This window comes from Trichosurus vulpecula, chromosome 5 (assembly GCF_011100635.1).
Source record: "Trichosurus vulpecula isolate mTriVul1 chromosome 5, mTriVul1.pri, whole genome shotgun sequence".
Classification (NCBI taxonomy): Eukaryota; Metazoa; Chordata; class Mammalia; order Diprotodontia; family Phalangeridae; genus Trichosurus; species Trichosurus vulpecula.
In genome coordinates this window covers 184,135,917-184,150,992 of record NC_050577.1, presented here as the reverse complement: position 1 = coordinate 184,150,992, position 15,076 = coordinate 184,135,917, and the positions used below count along the sequence as shown (strand labels likewise).

Below are 15,076 nucleotides of genomic sequence, written 5' to 3'. Positions count from 1 at the left end.
AATACAGTTCTGTCTGTCAATAAATGATAAGCCATCAGATAAAATTATCATAAATTAAAAGTGACAAAATATAATTTCTTGTGTTGTATTCTCCACATCAGAGGCTTATTTCATAATGCATAGCTCAATTACTAATTCCTGTGTAACTTGTAGTGTTACAAGAATAATGTCAGATACTGTAGAAAATCCGAAGATTATCAAATCAATGTCAGGATTGTTTAATGTCCAGATCCCATGTCGGTGTCATCATATGTTCATTGTTGACAGTTTCTAAAACTAGGGAAAAAATTAGTTCTATACTAACTCTTCTAAGCAGTGTCCTTTTCAAGTCAGTTTAATAGTGAGAACCTAGAAAATTCCTTCCTTAGTATAAGTGATAGTGAAACAAATTTAAAAGAACAATAAAGATAATAAGTTTGAAGAATAGCCTTGAACCTTCCTGGTAGAAGACAGATGAGGAAAATGGAAATTTCATAGGCAAATGTAGAAACCACCAATTCTTTGAGTCTCTCTGCTAGACTGATTAAAGGGAAATTATGGTAGCACTCATATAGTACTTTAAGATTTACAAAGTACTTTACAAATAATGTTTCATCTTATCCTCCCAACTATCCTGAAAGGTAGATGCTATAATTACCCCTATCTTATGGATGCTGAATTGAGGCTGACAGTGAGTAAGTGACTTGCTAAGGGTTACACAGCTAGTAAATGTCTGAGGTCAGATTTGACCTTGGACCTGACTGAAGGTCCAAAACTCTATCTACAATGCTACTTGAATGAAGTATTGTGGACAAACAATATTGCAGAGTATGGAAAGGGATAACTGCAAATTCTGGGAGTGGTCATCGTATGAAGTAAAGATGAGAGTATAGTCATTCATATCCCATGACACCTGTATGATATGAAGACAGACTAGTTCTAGTCTTTTACGCGTTATGGATTATGACTTTGGCTTGACAATTAAGGACCACTTTATTATACATTGATACCATATTGTGTTGATGAGAATTTTCCCCCTTTCTGACTTATATGGTACACTTTAAGTTGATTGAACTAATGTTCAATAATCACCAACCATGTTAAAGTTACCAGGGATACAAAGGCAAAACTGAAACAGCTGTTGACTTGACAGAGCTTGCGTTATATTATCCTGGGGAAAAGAGGCAGATGATACAACATGGACATAAATAAGTAAAATAAAATGGGCTTTTAGAATATTTAAACACCTATAGAAATATGTGACAGTTTTCATATTTCTACAAGGTAAATTGAGGAGGGAGAAATCACTGGCAACTGGAGGAACAAGAAAAATCTCACAAGATTTTTTATTAGTAATTATAGATATAATTACAGATATATAAATTTATATATTTATGTTATATATTATACATATAATATATAATATATTTATATATTAAATATACTTATATTTATTTATAAGCTATTTTATTTTTAAAGAAAAATCTTATCAAAGAAAGACATTAAAATGAGTTTTGAAAATAAGCATTCTGAAAAGCACTCGAGGTCCAACACATTTATAACCTGTGCAAAGAAATAGAGACAGGATATGAAAAGGTAAGCTTAGGGAAAAACCAGTGGTCTAATTTTGTTGAAACCAAGACTGTGTGAAAGGGAGTAAAATATATATATACACACACACGCACAGATATACATATACATACTTATGTATATATTATATACATATACATGTGTATATGTGTATATATATATGTGTGTATATGTATATATATGTATATACACACACATACATACACACACACACACACACACACACATATATATTTAAGGGGGTGGGTAAAGGAAGAGACAGAGTCAAGGTGGACTCTAAGTTTCCAAACTCAGGTAACTAGTTTCCCTCAGTAGAAATAGGGATGATTGAATTTGGTTGGGGTTTAGGGGAGAAGAAAATTAATTCTTTTTTGAAGTTGTTGATGATAAGAAATTATTAAAGAGATTAGAGGAATTGGTAGTTACCTATGCAAAAATGAAACCATATAGAGAGAAGAGAAGAAGACAGGACCTATGATAGTTTTTTACAGAGGCCAAAGGTAATTGATTATCTGGCGTGGAAAGGGGAGAGAAGGGAACAAGCATTTATTAAGTACCTACTGTGTGTCAGGCACTGTGCTAAACACTTTACTAATATTATCTCATTTGATCCTTACATCTCTGGGTCCTTGCTATTATTATCTTCATTTCACAGTTGAAGAAACAATAAGTAACTTGTCCAGGGTCATACAGCTAGCAACTGTCTGAGACCAGATTTGAATTCAGGTCTTCCTGACTCCAGGCTTAGTGTTCACATTGTATCACTTAGGTGACAAAGGGAAAGTCAAACAAATAGGAAGGGAACTAAAAGAGAAGTGTCATCTGAAGCCAAGAAAGAAGAGCATAGTGGCTGAGAATACAAAGGTCTTTTGATTTAGCAATTGAGATGATTTTGTTAACCTGTTTAATCATGATTAATCTACTTGATCTAGTTATGGCAAAAAAAAAAAGAAATTAAATCTGGGGCAATTTGAGATACTTTGATAGTTATATGCATCTTTACTCCTGAAATTAGAGGTAAAGGAGACAAGATGCATATATTTAAGTGTATATATATATTCATATATGTATATTTATGTATGTATATATGTTGTACATATACATACGTGAGTACTGTTATTATTGTTCAGTCACGTCTGACTCTTTGTGACCCTGTCGATTGTACTGTTCTTAGGGTTTTCTTGGCAAAGATACTGGAGTGGTTTGCCATTTCCTTCTCCAGTCGATGAAGGCAGTTTCCTCCTCTATAAAATGAGCGGGAGAAGGAGATAGCAAACCACTCTGGTATTTTTGCCAGGAAAACCCCTAATGAGGTCATGGATAGTCAGGTGTGACTGAAATGAATGAATAACAACAAAAAGGGCAAGCAGAGGCTAAGTGACTTGCCCAGGGTCACACAGCAAGTAAGTGTTTGCAGCCAGATTGGAACTCAGGTCTTTGTGACTCCAGGCCCAAGGGTCTATCCACTGAGCCACATAGTTGACAGATATAAATTATTTATGTGTATATATACATGTATGTATACACACATACTTACACACACACACACACACATATATTTAAATATATACATACTTATACCCACACACAGTGGCCAACTAAATACTATAATGATTTTGTTTGATTTAGACCTGTGATTTCACTGATGCTCCTTGGTAAGGATCCCTTTACCTACCGATTATAGAGCAGCAGCTTCTCTGTAATTTAGTTTTTGAAAGCCTCCTGGAACAAGGAGAGTCATGTCAGTATGTGTGAGAGATGGGCCGAGAACACGTGTCCTCTGTCTTCTAGACTGGTTCTGTCCATTAGCACACACTGGCTCTCACTATTTAGTGTATTAAGTATAATGGTGAATTTTAAGGATTTAACAGATTTAATACATTTTTATAAAGTTACATAGATACACTTTCTATTTCTGTCATGAAATGTTTGGAAATGTTAATTTTCTAAAATATAAAATAAAAAATTGTGAGTAACAAGTCGTTTTGTCTATCCTGTTTTCAGACATGACCATTTTAAAATCATCTCAGTTCAATGAAACTCTACACTTAAAAATATAAAAGCCACGAAGCTGTTCTCAGTAACTCGTTGCTTCATAACCTTTGTTGTTGTTCATTCAATCAATCATGTCCTATTCTTCATGACCCCCATGGACCATAGCATTCCTGACTCGTCTATCCTCCACTGTCTCCTGAAGTCTGTCTGAGCTCATGTTCGTTGCTACCATGACACTGTCTATTAATCTCATCCTCTGTCATGCCTTGTTCCTTTTGCTTTCAATCTTTCCCAACATCAGAGGCTTTTCCAATGAGTCCTGTCTTCTCATTATGTGGGCAAAGTATTTAAGCTTCAACTCCAGTATTTGTTCCTTCCGATGAATAGTCAGAGTTAAAGAATTAAGTATTGATTGATTTGATTTCCAAGGAACTCTCAAAAGTCTTCTCTAACACCACAATTTGAAAGCATTGATTCTGCAGTGCTCAGCTTTCCTTATAGTCCAACTTGCACAGGCATACATTGCTACCGGAAAAACCATAGCTTTGACTATGTGGACCTGTGTTGGCAAGGTGATCTCTCCACTTTTTAGTATACCTTCCAGATTTGCCACAGCTTTCCTTCCGAGGAGCAAGTGTCTTTTAATTTCATGTCTGCAGTCACAAGCTGAGGCCAAGAATCTAAAATCCGACACTGTTTCCATTTCTTCTCTCTCTGTTTGCCAGGAAGTGATGGGACTAGTTGCCAAGATCTTTGGTTTTTTTTTTTTATAGTAAGCTTCAAGCCAGCTTTTACATTCTCCTCTTTCACCCTCATCAAGAGGATTCTTAATTCTTTTTCACTTTATGCCATCAGAATGGTACTGTCTACATATCTGCTATTGTTGGTATTTCTCTTGGCAATCTTAGTTCCAGCTTTTGATTCATTTAGCCTGACATTTCACATGATGTGCTATGCATAATAGTTAAATAAAGAAGGTGAAAAATATACAGCCTTGTAGTACTCCATTTTTTATTATATATAAATTACTTTTAGTTCCAATATTCACTTCCACATGATCTTGAGTTCCAAATTTTCCCCCCATCTCTCCCTTCCCCCCACCCTAAGACAGCAGGCATTCTGATTAACCCTTCTCCCAATCTGCCCTCCCTGCTGTCACCCACCATTCTCTTATCCCCTTCCATTCTATTTTCCTGTAGTGATAGATTTCTATACACCATTGCCTGTATATCTTATTTTCCAGTTGCAAGTAAAAACAAATTTTAACATTTGTTTTTAAAACTTTGAGTTCCACATTCTCTCCCTTCCTTCCTCCCCACCTATCCTCACCAAGAAGGCAAACAAGTTGATACAGGTTGCACATGTGTAGTCATGCAAAATACCTCCATAATAGTCATGTTGTGAAAGGCTAACTATATTTCCCTCCATCCTATCCTGTCCTCCATTTATTCTGTTCTCTCCTTTCACCCTGTCCCTCCTCAAATTTTCTATTCAGCTCTGGTCTTTTCATCAAGAATGCTTGAAAGTCCTCCATTTCATTGAATATCTATTTTTCCCCCTGAAGAATTATACTCAGTTTTGCTGGGTAGGTGATTCTTGGTTTTAATCCTAGCTCCTTTGACCTCCAGAATATCATATTCTAAGCTCTTCGATCCCTTAATGTAGTAGCTGCTAAATCTTGTGTTATCCTGATGGCGTTTCCACCATTCTTGAATTGTTTCTTTTTGACTTCCTGCAATATTTTCTCCTTGACCTGGGAACTCTGGAATTTGGCTACAGTGTTCCTAGGAGTTTTCTTTTTGGGATCTCTTTCAGGAAATGATTTGTTGATTCTTTCAATTTCTATTTCCCCCTCTTCATTCTAGAATATCAGTACAGTTTTCTTTGATAATTTCTTGAAAGATGATGTCTAGGCTCTTTTTTTGATCATGGCTTTAAGGTAGTCCAAGAATTTTTAAATTGTCTCTCCTGGATCTGTTTTCTAGGTCAGTTGTTTTTCTATGAAATATTTCACATTGCCTTCTATTTTTCATCCTTTTGCTTTTGTTTTATAATTTCTTGATTTCTCATAAAGTCATTAGCTTCCATTTGCTCTATTCTAATTTTTAAGGAATTATTTTCCTCAGTGAGCTTTTGGACCTCCTTTTCCATTTGACCAATCCTGCTTTTTAAGGCATTCTTCTCTTCATTGGCTCTTTGGATCTCTTTTGCCATTTGGGTTAGTCTGTTTTTTAAGGTGCTATTTTCTTCAGCATTTTTTGTATCTCCTTTAGCAAGCTGTTGACTCATTTTTCACGATTTTCTTGTATTACTCTCATTTCTCTTCCCAATTTTTCCTCTACTTCTCTTACTTTATTTTCAAAATCCTTTTTGAGCTCTTCCATGACATGCAACCAATTCATATTTTTCTTGGAGGCTTTGGATGTAGGAGCTTTGACTTTGTTGTCTTCCTCTGGTTGTATGTTTTGATTTTCCTTGTCACCAAAGTAAGATTCTATAGTCTGATTTTTTTTAATGCTGTTTGCTTATTTTCCCAGCCAATTACTTGACATTTTAGCCCTTTGTTTAGGTCTCTGCTTCCAGTGTGGAGGGTATACTGTCCCAAGCTTCAGGGATTTTGTGCATCTGTTTTCAGAGGTATTTCTAGGGAACTGTAAATTTTCAGTTCTTCCAAGGTTATATGATACAAGGAGAGGTGTTTATTCCTCCCCTGGTCTGTAGTCTCATCTATGAGTGACCACAAGCACTCTTTGCTGCCTTGGAATTGTGAGGAAGATTCCTTCTCCACTGCCACCACAAGCTCTGCCTTGCCAGTGCTCCTCCTCACCCCGGGACTGCTACCCAGGACTGTGGCCCAGATCCAAGCACAGGTAAAGCAAGAGAATCCTGCCTCAGTGTTTGCAAAGAAGTCCCTGCAATCCACCTTTGATTAGCTACTGGATCCCCCCACCATCTGTGGGCAGAGAGCTCTGGAAGCAGCCACTGCCACTGCTGCTACCACCACTGTACTGGGGCTGGGGCCAGGCCAGACCTTGCTCCTCTCTCACTCTAGACTGACAGACCTTTTCTACATACCTTCTAAATTGTCTTTGGCATTTGTGGATTGAGAAGTCTGGAAGCCACCACACTTGCCAGTGATTCAGAATCCTGAGGCCTGCTCTAGCCTTGTCTGTGCTGGCGTGGCCCATGCTGGACTTTACTCTTCTCTCAGACTGGTACAACAGACCTTTCCTGTCGACCTTTCACGTTCTCTTGGGCTAGAAATTTGTTTCACTCTGTCATTTCGTGGGTTCTGCTGCTCTAGAATTTGGTATTTTTGGAGGGGTTTGGGGGAGAGCTCAAGCAAGTCCCTGCTTTTACCGCACTACCTTGGTTCTGTTCCCCCCAACCCCGCCGCCTCCATTTCTAATTCTAAACCAATCAGTTGTTTTAACTGTTGCTTCTTGGCCTACATGCGGGTTCCTCAGGAGACAAATAAGATGATCTGGTACTCCTATCTCTTTAAGGACTTGCCACATTTTGTTGTGAACCAAACAAGACTTTAGTGCAGTAAATGAAGCAGTAATAGATCTTTTTTCTGAAAGTCCCTTGCTCTCTCCATAATCCAGTGGATGTTGATAACTTGGTGTCTCGTTCCTCTGTCTCTTTGCCTGATCTTTTGGCAATTCTTGATTCACATGTTGCTGAAGCCTAGCTTGAAGAATCTTAAACATAATCTTATTAGTGTGTGAAATGAGGGCAGTTATTCAGTGATTTGAACATTCTTTGGCATTGCCCTTCTTTAGGGCCGGGACGCAAACTGATCTTTTCCAATCCAGTGGCCTCTGTTGAGTTTTTCCAGATTTGCTGACACATTGAGTTTAACACTTTAACAGAATCATTTTTTAGGATTTTAAATAGCTGAGGTGGAATTGTCACCTCTACTAGTCTCACCATTAGTAATGCTTCCTAAGACCCACTTGACTTCATTCTCCTAGATATTTGGCTCTAGACTGCACCATCATAGTTTTCAGTGTTGTTAAGATCTTTTTTATATAGTTCTTCTTGCTACCTCTTTTTAATCTTTTCTGCTTCTCTTAAGTCTCTACCATTTTTGTCTTTTATTATGCCATTTTTGGATGAAACATTCTTTTGATATCTAGTTTTTTTTGAACAGATTCCTTGTCTTTTGCATTCTATTTATTTCTTCTATATTTTTGCATTGTTCATTTAAGAAAATCTCTCATTGCTATTCTCTGAAAATTTGCCTTCAGTTGGATATATCTTTCCCTTTCTCCTTTTCTGTTTTGCTTTCCTACTTTCCTCAGCTGGTTGTAAAGCCTCATGAGACAGCTATTTTGCTTTCTTGTTCTTCTTTTGTTTTGGATTTTTTTTTTTTGCTGCTTCACATGCAATAACCTCTACCCACAGTTCTTTAGGCATTCTATCTACCAGATCTTATTTCTTAAACCTATTTGTTACTTCTAATTCATATTCATAAGGGATGCTATTTAGGTCATACCTATGGTCTGATGGTTTTCCCTACTTTCTTCAAGTTAAATCTGAATTTTGCAATGAGAAGCTCGTGATCTGAGTTACTATCAGCTCCAGATCTTGTTTTAACTGAGGGTACAGAGCTCTCCACAATCGGCAAGAAAGTATATAATCAATTGGGTGGCTAGGTGGCACATTGTATAGAGAGCCAGGCTTGGAGTCAAAAAGACCAGAATTCAAATGTTGACTTCTTAGCTGTATGACCCTGGGCAAGTAACTTAACCCTGATTGCCTCAGTTTCTCCATCTATAAAATGAACTGGAGAAGGAAATAGCAAACTACTCATGTATCTTTGCTAATAAAACCCCAAATGGGGTCAGGAAGAGTTAAATATAATCAAAAAGACTGAACAACAACATACAATCAACCTGATTTCCATATTGACCATCTGGTGATTTCAATATGTAGAGTTACCTTTTGGGTTATTGAAAAAAAAGTGTTTGCTATGACCAGTGAGTTATCCTGACAAAACTGTATTAGTCTCTGCTCTGCTTCAACTCCAAGGCCAAACTTGACTTATTCCAATTATCTTTTTGTTTTCCTATTTTAGCATTTCAATATCCTATAACGAATATGACATCTTGTGTTATTTATAATATCATAGGTTTTCATAGAATTGACCAATTTTGGACTCTACATCATCAGTGGTTGGAGGATAGATTTGTATTACTGTGGTGTTGAACAGTTTGCCTTAGATTCAAATAGCTATCATTCTGTCATTTTGGGGATTATAGCCTACTACTACCTTTCTAAACCTTTATCGACTATGAAGGCCACTCTACTTATTCCAAGAGATTCTTGCATGCCTTAGTATATATAATGATTGCTGAATTAAATTCACCCATCCCTGTTCATTTGGCGTTGCTGACACCCAAGGTATTGAAGTTTAATCTTTGCCTCTCCTGTGTGACCACATAGATATTACATTCCACTTTCCTATGCAATATTGATCTTCACAGCATTGGATTTTCCTTTCATCACCAGACACATCCACAGGTTTTGGACAGCCACTTCATTAGTACTAGAGCTACTTGTAATTGTCCTCTGCTCTTCCCCAGTAGAGTGTTGGACACCTTCTGAACTGAAAGGATCGTCTTCTGGTGTCATACCTTTTATCACTTTAATAGTGTCCATAGGATTTTCTTGGCAAAGATACTGGAGTGATTTGCCATTTCCTTCTGCAGTGGATCACCATTTTTCAGAACTCTCAGCTATCACCTGTCCACCTTGGGTAACCCTGCATACCATGGTTCGTAGTGTCATTGAGCTATGCAAACCCCTCTGCCATGACATGCAATGACCCAGGAAGGCTCCTTTACTGCAAGGAACATCCTCATTTTTTAGTGTCAACAATATTTTTGTTAAAGAAATTAGTAGTCATTTAATACATTTGTTGAATTTAATTATATTGAAAAATTAGGGTGTGTCTTTGTATGTTTAATTAGGTTGCAGGAGACTCAGGAGATAGCCTTTTTTCTTCTGTTGGCATCCCTCACTCACCATCAGTAAACAGTTACATTTTAAACTCAAGAAAAATTTTGTCTCATGGAACTGACAGCTGAACTTTATATTAGTATTTTAATAGAAACTTACGACACATGATGTGAATGAGATTTTCATTATATTTTTGCTATTTATTTGGCTTCAAACCAGTGGAACAAACTGAACTTGGCTTTACTATTTCTGTTAAAAAAACATGAAAAATGTATCATCTCAATTTTTTATACAGCTTGGCATTGTAATTCTGTTTATGGAAAAACAGGAGAGAAAAATATAAAATTATAAATATAAATATGCAGTATGATATATGTCATAATATACTGTTTTATACTATAATGTATGGCATAGCATAACATAACATAGCATAATGGTGGCTGGAGAGTTAATCTTGAAATTAGGAGGACCTGGGTTTAAATGCTGCCTCTAACACATTCTATATGTTCTGTGACCTGAAAAAGTCAATTCGCCTCTCAGTGTTCCTAGGCAACTTTCTGAGACTTTATGTAACTTGGAGGAGAGGTGTTCATCTTCATTTATACAAAGTTAATTTTCTCAACAGTAAGTTCTCTATACAGTTACAACCATAGATCCATATTGGATAACACGCACATATGTATGCATGTATTTAGGTGTGTGTGTGTGTGTGTGTGTGTGTGTGTGTGTGTGTATGTGTAATGAAGAATACAGATAAAAATTCATTTATGTCTGTCAAACTTAAGTGACTCCTTTCCATAAGTTCACCACAGGAGATCTCATTCAACATGTTGAGAGCTTCTATCACTTTATCTGGACATCGTAAGAGTACTAATGGAACACTCACTCTCACCGCATAACCAGTATATCTTTTTTTTTGATTATTCATTTCTCTGATCACATAGTTTACTCTAGTTCTCCTCCTCCTCCTCCTCCTTCTTCTTCTTCTTCTTCTTCTTCTTCTTCTTCTTCTTCTCTCTCTCTCTTTCTTAAAAGCTTCCCTCCCTCCCTCAAATGCTATAGCCTGCTTACATGCACCATGTACTTCTTTGCTGCCCACTAAATGATATTCTTTTTTCTTAATTTTTCAGAAACTGTTACATAAATTCCCAAATATATATCATCAATTGAATATTAGTATTTGAAAGATGGACTTTTGTTGCTGATAGAAATTGTGGATTATGAAAGAGTTTTGGAATTTTCCAGAGGCAATCCATTTCACCCTCTTTCTATTCCTTTGACATTCTGGGCCTAATTCATTGTCAATTTTTGGCATCTATCTAATATAGTTTGTTGGATGACTTCTATAGATTATCCATCTAATTGCATATTATAAACTGGGCAAGAGACATTCTTCCTCCCCTTGGTTTTTCCTGTTACCTATTTCTTTTTGTTGCCAGGCTGGTTGGTGGGTCCAGAATTTATCCAGGAGGTTTTGTAGTGTTCTAGAATTTACTACAACCAACATGATCATCCATAAGTAGGAGTGTCTGGAAAACCTTGTCATCTTTAGGGAATCTTTCTTCAACTTGAACTTTGCACTGGAACTGCTCAATGACAGTGATGAACTACTTTGAGCATATGTCTCTTGGTTTTATGCCATCCTTGATATTGACCACCACAGACCTGTTGAACATAGAACATCTCTGTTATTACATTTTAAAGACAATACTGAATAATGCTGGTATATGAAAGGGAAACACCTCTTTGGAAAAGAGCTTTTAAGGCAGAATTTTGCTTTACTAAATAAAATGTTTTCTTTTTTTGAAATTGAACTAATACTATGAACAGTGTGATCTTGTATTTTCTAAATCTTTCAGTCAATTGTGTAATACTAAAGATGTGGACTACTCTGGAATATCACTTACAAAAGCCTTTCCTGTTTTCTGCTTGTGCTCTCATCAGGGATGTCTTTGATTTGGACATAGGTGATTCGCATCAGTTTTCCTACATGTGGAAAATTAAGCTTATAGATTAGCTGTAGTTGTTGATGTTTTCTTAGTCAACTTTCTCCCTCACCTCCCTTCATTGGAATTAATAATAGTTTGGATCCTTTCCAAGCCTTTGAGATCTTTCCCTTCTTGAAGTAACTTGTGAATCAGTCCCTCAATGCTCTTACAATTGTGGTGATTCCTTCTTGGATCTCCTCTATGTACACTTTGGCTAATCCAGATGCTTTTGCCATTTCCTCTTCACCTTCTTCCGCTGTTAGGAAATCCAACACTGTGGTATGAGGCTCCAAGTATGCTAGTACCACTCTCCTTGATAGTAAAAGGGTATGTTATAAAAATCTTTGTAGATTTTTTTCACTCTTTCCTTATGTTGTCCTCTTTTCATTTATGTCCTCAAATGCCCTTTTGGATGACTGCTCAGTTGAGTCTCTCAAATGTGTTCTTTAAACTGTTTTTCCTTTCTTTACTTTTTGTTTTATGATACTATAATGCTCATAACATTCTACCATTTTTTCTCTGTGCATTATGTCTATAAACTAAGGTTATTTTTAAGCTCTATCGATAACCGTTCTGGTAATTAATGTATATCAGTTAAACTTCTGCATGATATTTTAGTTGATACCAGTTCTTTTCTTATTTCCACATACCATTTTCATCATAAGTATGTTTAATTAGGAGTTATTTTAATTAATGATATTTTTATCATTTTATTTTTCTAGCTTTAAACTGAATTTGATCTTTTCTCTGAACAAGTCAGTGGTCTGACTATACACAATCAGATGACTTAAGACTGACTCTCACATTAGTAATGTGTCATTTCTTGACATTTAAAATACCATGAATATTATTTTTATTAATATTATTTTTGTGATATTATTTGGTCCTTACCATGTCTAGCATCTTCTGATTTTTTTTGAAAGAAGTATACATAATCTAGAGGTATGAAGCTTCTCTGCATCAAAGTAAAATATCATAGTGGATTTTTATTTCATTTGGATGGTCTTATTGAGTTCTTTGTAATGTTTCTCTAACTTTTCTTCCTCTGTAACAGATATTTGTGCTCAAGTGCCAGTTATTTTCATGGTGGTCTTTTCATAAATCCAAATCATGAGCACCGTAATGAAAAATGACTCAATATCCTATGAAATGATGTTTCATGTTGCACATGCTAAAACCAACACGGTCAATTTCTTTATCTGCTTCTTTGATAAGAATCTATAAGCCATCTCGACCTTTAGTTCCTATTTTCTGGTTTTGTTCATAGTGAAAATATCAAGATTGCTTTTTTTCAGTTCCTCCAGTAGTGTTCTCACTTTGAGAATTACTAAAGCAAAGTTCTCAAACTCTAATTCTTAAAACAGAGGGTATTCTTCTCCTCTTTAATGTCTTTCTGCCTGAAGAAACAGAAAACTTTTAAAAAATCAAGTCAATTTTATATTTTGAAATATTTTAAATTTTTTCATAGCTTTCTATGACTATGAAATTTATCACTAAACACTGTAAGGAAAGGCCAGTTGAACTAATACAAAGCTTCATCAACTTGCTTGTCTAATTCTTTCAATAATGAGTTTTTCCATATTTGATAGCTTTATGAGTAAAATGTAGTAATGTCAAAAGTTTTCTTTAATTTAAATTTCTTCAATAATTAGTTATTCTGGCCATTTTCACATGACTATTGAAGAGTTCCCCACACTGACAAAATTACAGATTTTCAAATATTTGTGTTATTTTTACAATCTTCCTAATGTTGAACCACTTGCTTTGTTCCTAAAGTAATCATTCTAAACTATTTTCAATATGGTAGCCTCACAGTTCTACAAGTATATGAAAAGCTACCTCATGTGGCAAATGGTTTAGACTTGTTCTGCTTGGCCCCAGAAGTTTTCATGGGGTGCTTGGGTGGTTGTGCTTGGACCCCAGTTCTAAAACCACATTCAGTTCTAAAATCACATCTCTCTCTAGCCTCAAAATCCTGTCTCTCTAGTTCAAGGGCAGCATGCCCCAGCAACACACTTATCTGTACTCCTTTCACAGTAGGCAGCTGTGCCTATCTATAGACTGACTCCCTGTGTACTGATAATTGGCTGTGCACTGAGTCATGACAATATTTACTACTTACTGACCTTATTGATATGTATCCTAGATATAGTCAAATGTATATTCTCTTACATTTATTTTGTCTAACAAGACATCTGAGGAGAACCACCTACATATTCCCAGTCAGCCCTGACTATTAGTTAACTTAGTGACATTTCACAGTCAAAACCACTCCTCCTACTAACACCCCCTTGGGCTATTTCCCAGTGAACTCTGGGTAATACGCCTGTGCAGTAGATACAAAAAGTGCATGTTCCTTTAAGAACTGATCGCCCATTAACCACTCCCTAATCCCACCCCCAAAACACCTAATTGACATATTTCACCCCTAAATCTCTTATAAAAACTTCTGCTGAGTCCCTGTAAGGCTGTAGGTTCCCTAAGAACTCTTGCCTGCTGTAAAGCGTAACAATATACTTTTGCCAACTTGACTTAAAGATTGCTTGGGTCCGTGAATTCATTCCAGGTGACCTTGCATTGGGAACTTTAGTTTTGGGATTCCTGAATCCCTGGGTTTTTTTCTCCCTCAACAATTTCAATCTCAGATTTTGGATTGAGGTAAGGGAAAAGCTTTCTAACAATTAGAATGGTCAAATTAAACAGTTCAGGACAAATGAAATGCAGTGGAATGAGCCTAAAAGAAAGTTAATGCCGCCATATTTTCATTTGCTGCATTACCCTTTTTGTTTACTAGTCATGGCATCTTTATGAGCAAAATTTAATCTTTTGGGAGGTTGCCTATGTTCTCTTAAAAGAAATGCAGAGTACCAAGACTAATTTACATGGAAAATATGGTGTATTTTTGTGAGAACTAGGCCATAATTCAGACTTGTCAGGCTGATTTGAATGTTTTTAGTACTCACAACTTCTGTGCCATCCTTGCTAACTCTTTAATGTTTTAAATATTTAGAAATTCTCAGCTAAAAACAGGGCTTCAGGCAAGAGGAAAATACTGGGACTAAAATGTAGTACCTGACCTCTCTCCAACAACCCTCCTTATGTACATGTGGTGTGTATATACACATGGAGAATATTACTTTAGAAAAAAAGTGTTCTAGCAAAATAATTCTGAAGTCATTTGTAACTATTCAGAAATGGAAAGGAGTTACACTAAAAGCCTCCTTAAATGCTTGAGTGAAGGACCTAATGCTCAGTTACCTCTGCCTCAAATCTTGCTGCCGTTTAGGGGAGTGGGAGGACAAAAGCAATTGGATTCAGCTAATAATTATTGTGTATCTACTATGTGCTCAGTACAGTGCCAGGTACTATAAGCAATGCACAGAATTGCTGTGTCAGGAACACAAGGTGAGTAATCAGGAGAACTGGATTCCAATATGAGCCATATTAATAAAGAGCTTGGTATCTTGCCCTCAATTGTTCTATCTGTAAAATGAGCAGTTTGGAGTAAATCATTCCATTTGCACTTTTAAAAGTATGTGATTCTTTAGGTTGTGGTC

At 36.2% G+C, this 15,076-nt stretch overlaps 1 protein-coding gene across 1 annotated transcript in view; it reads left to right on the top strand.

The window, feature by feature from the left end:
• PDE3A (phosphodiesterase 3A) overlaps positions 1-15,076 on the top strand; it is a 375,799-nt gene that overhangs the window by 226,677 nt on the left and 134,046 nt on the right. The window lies entirely within an intron of this gene.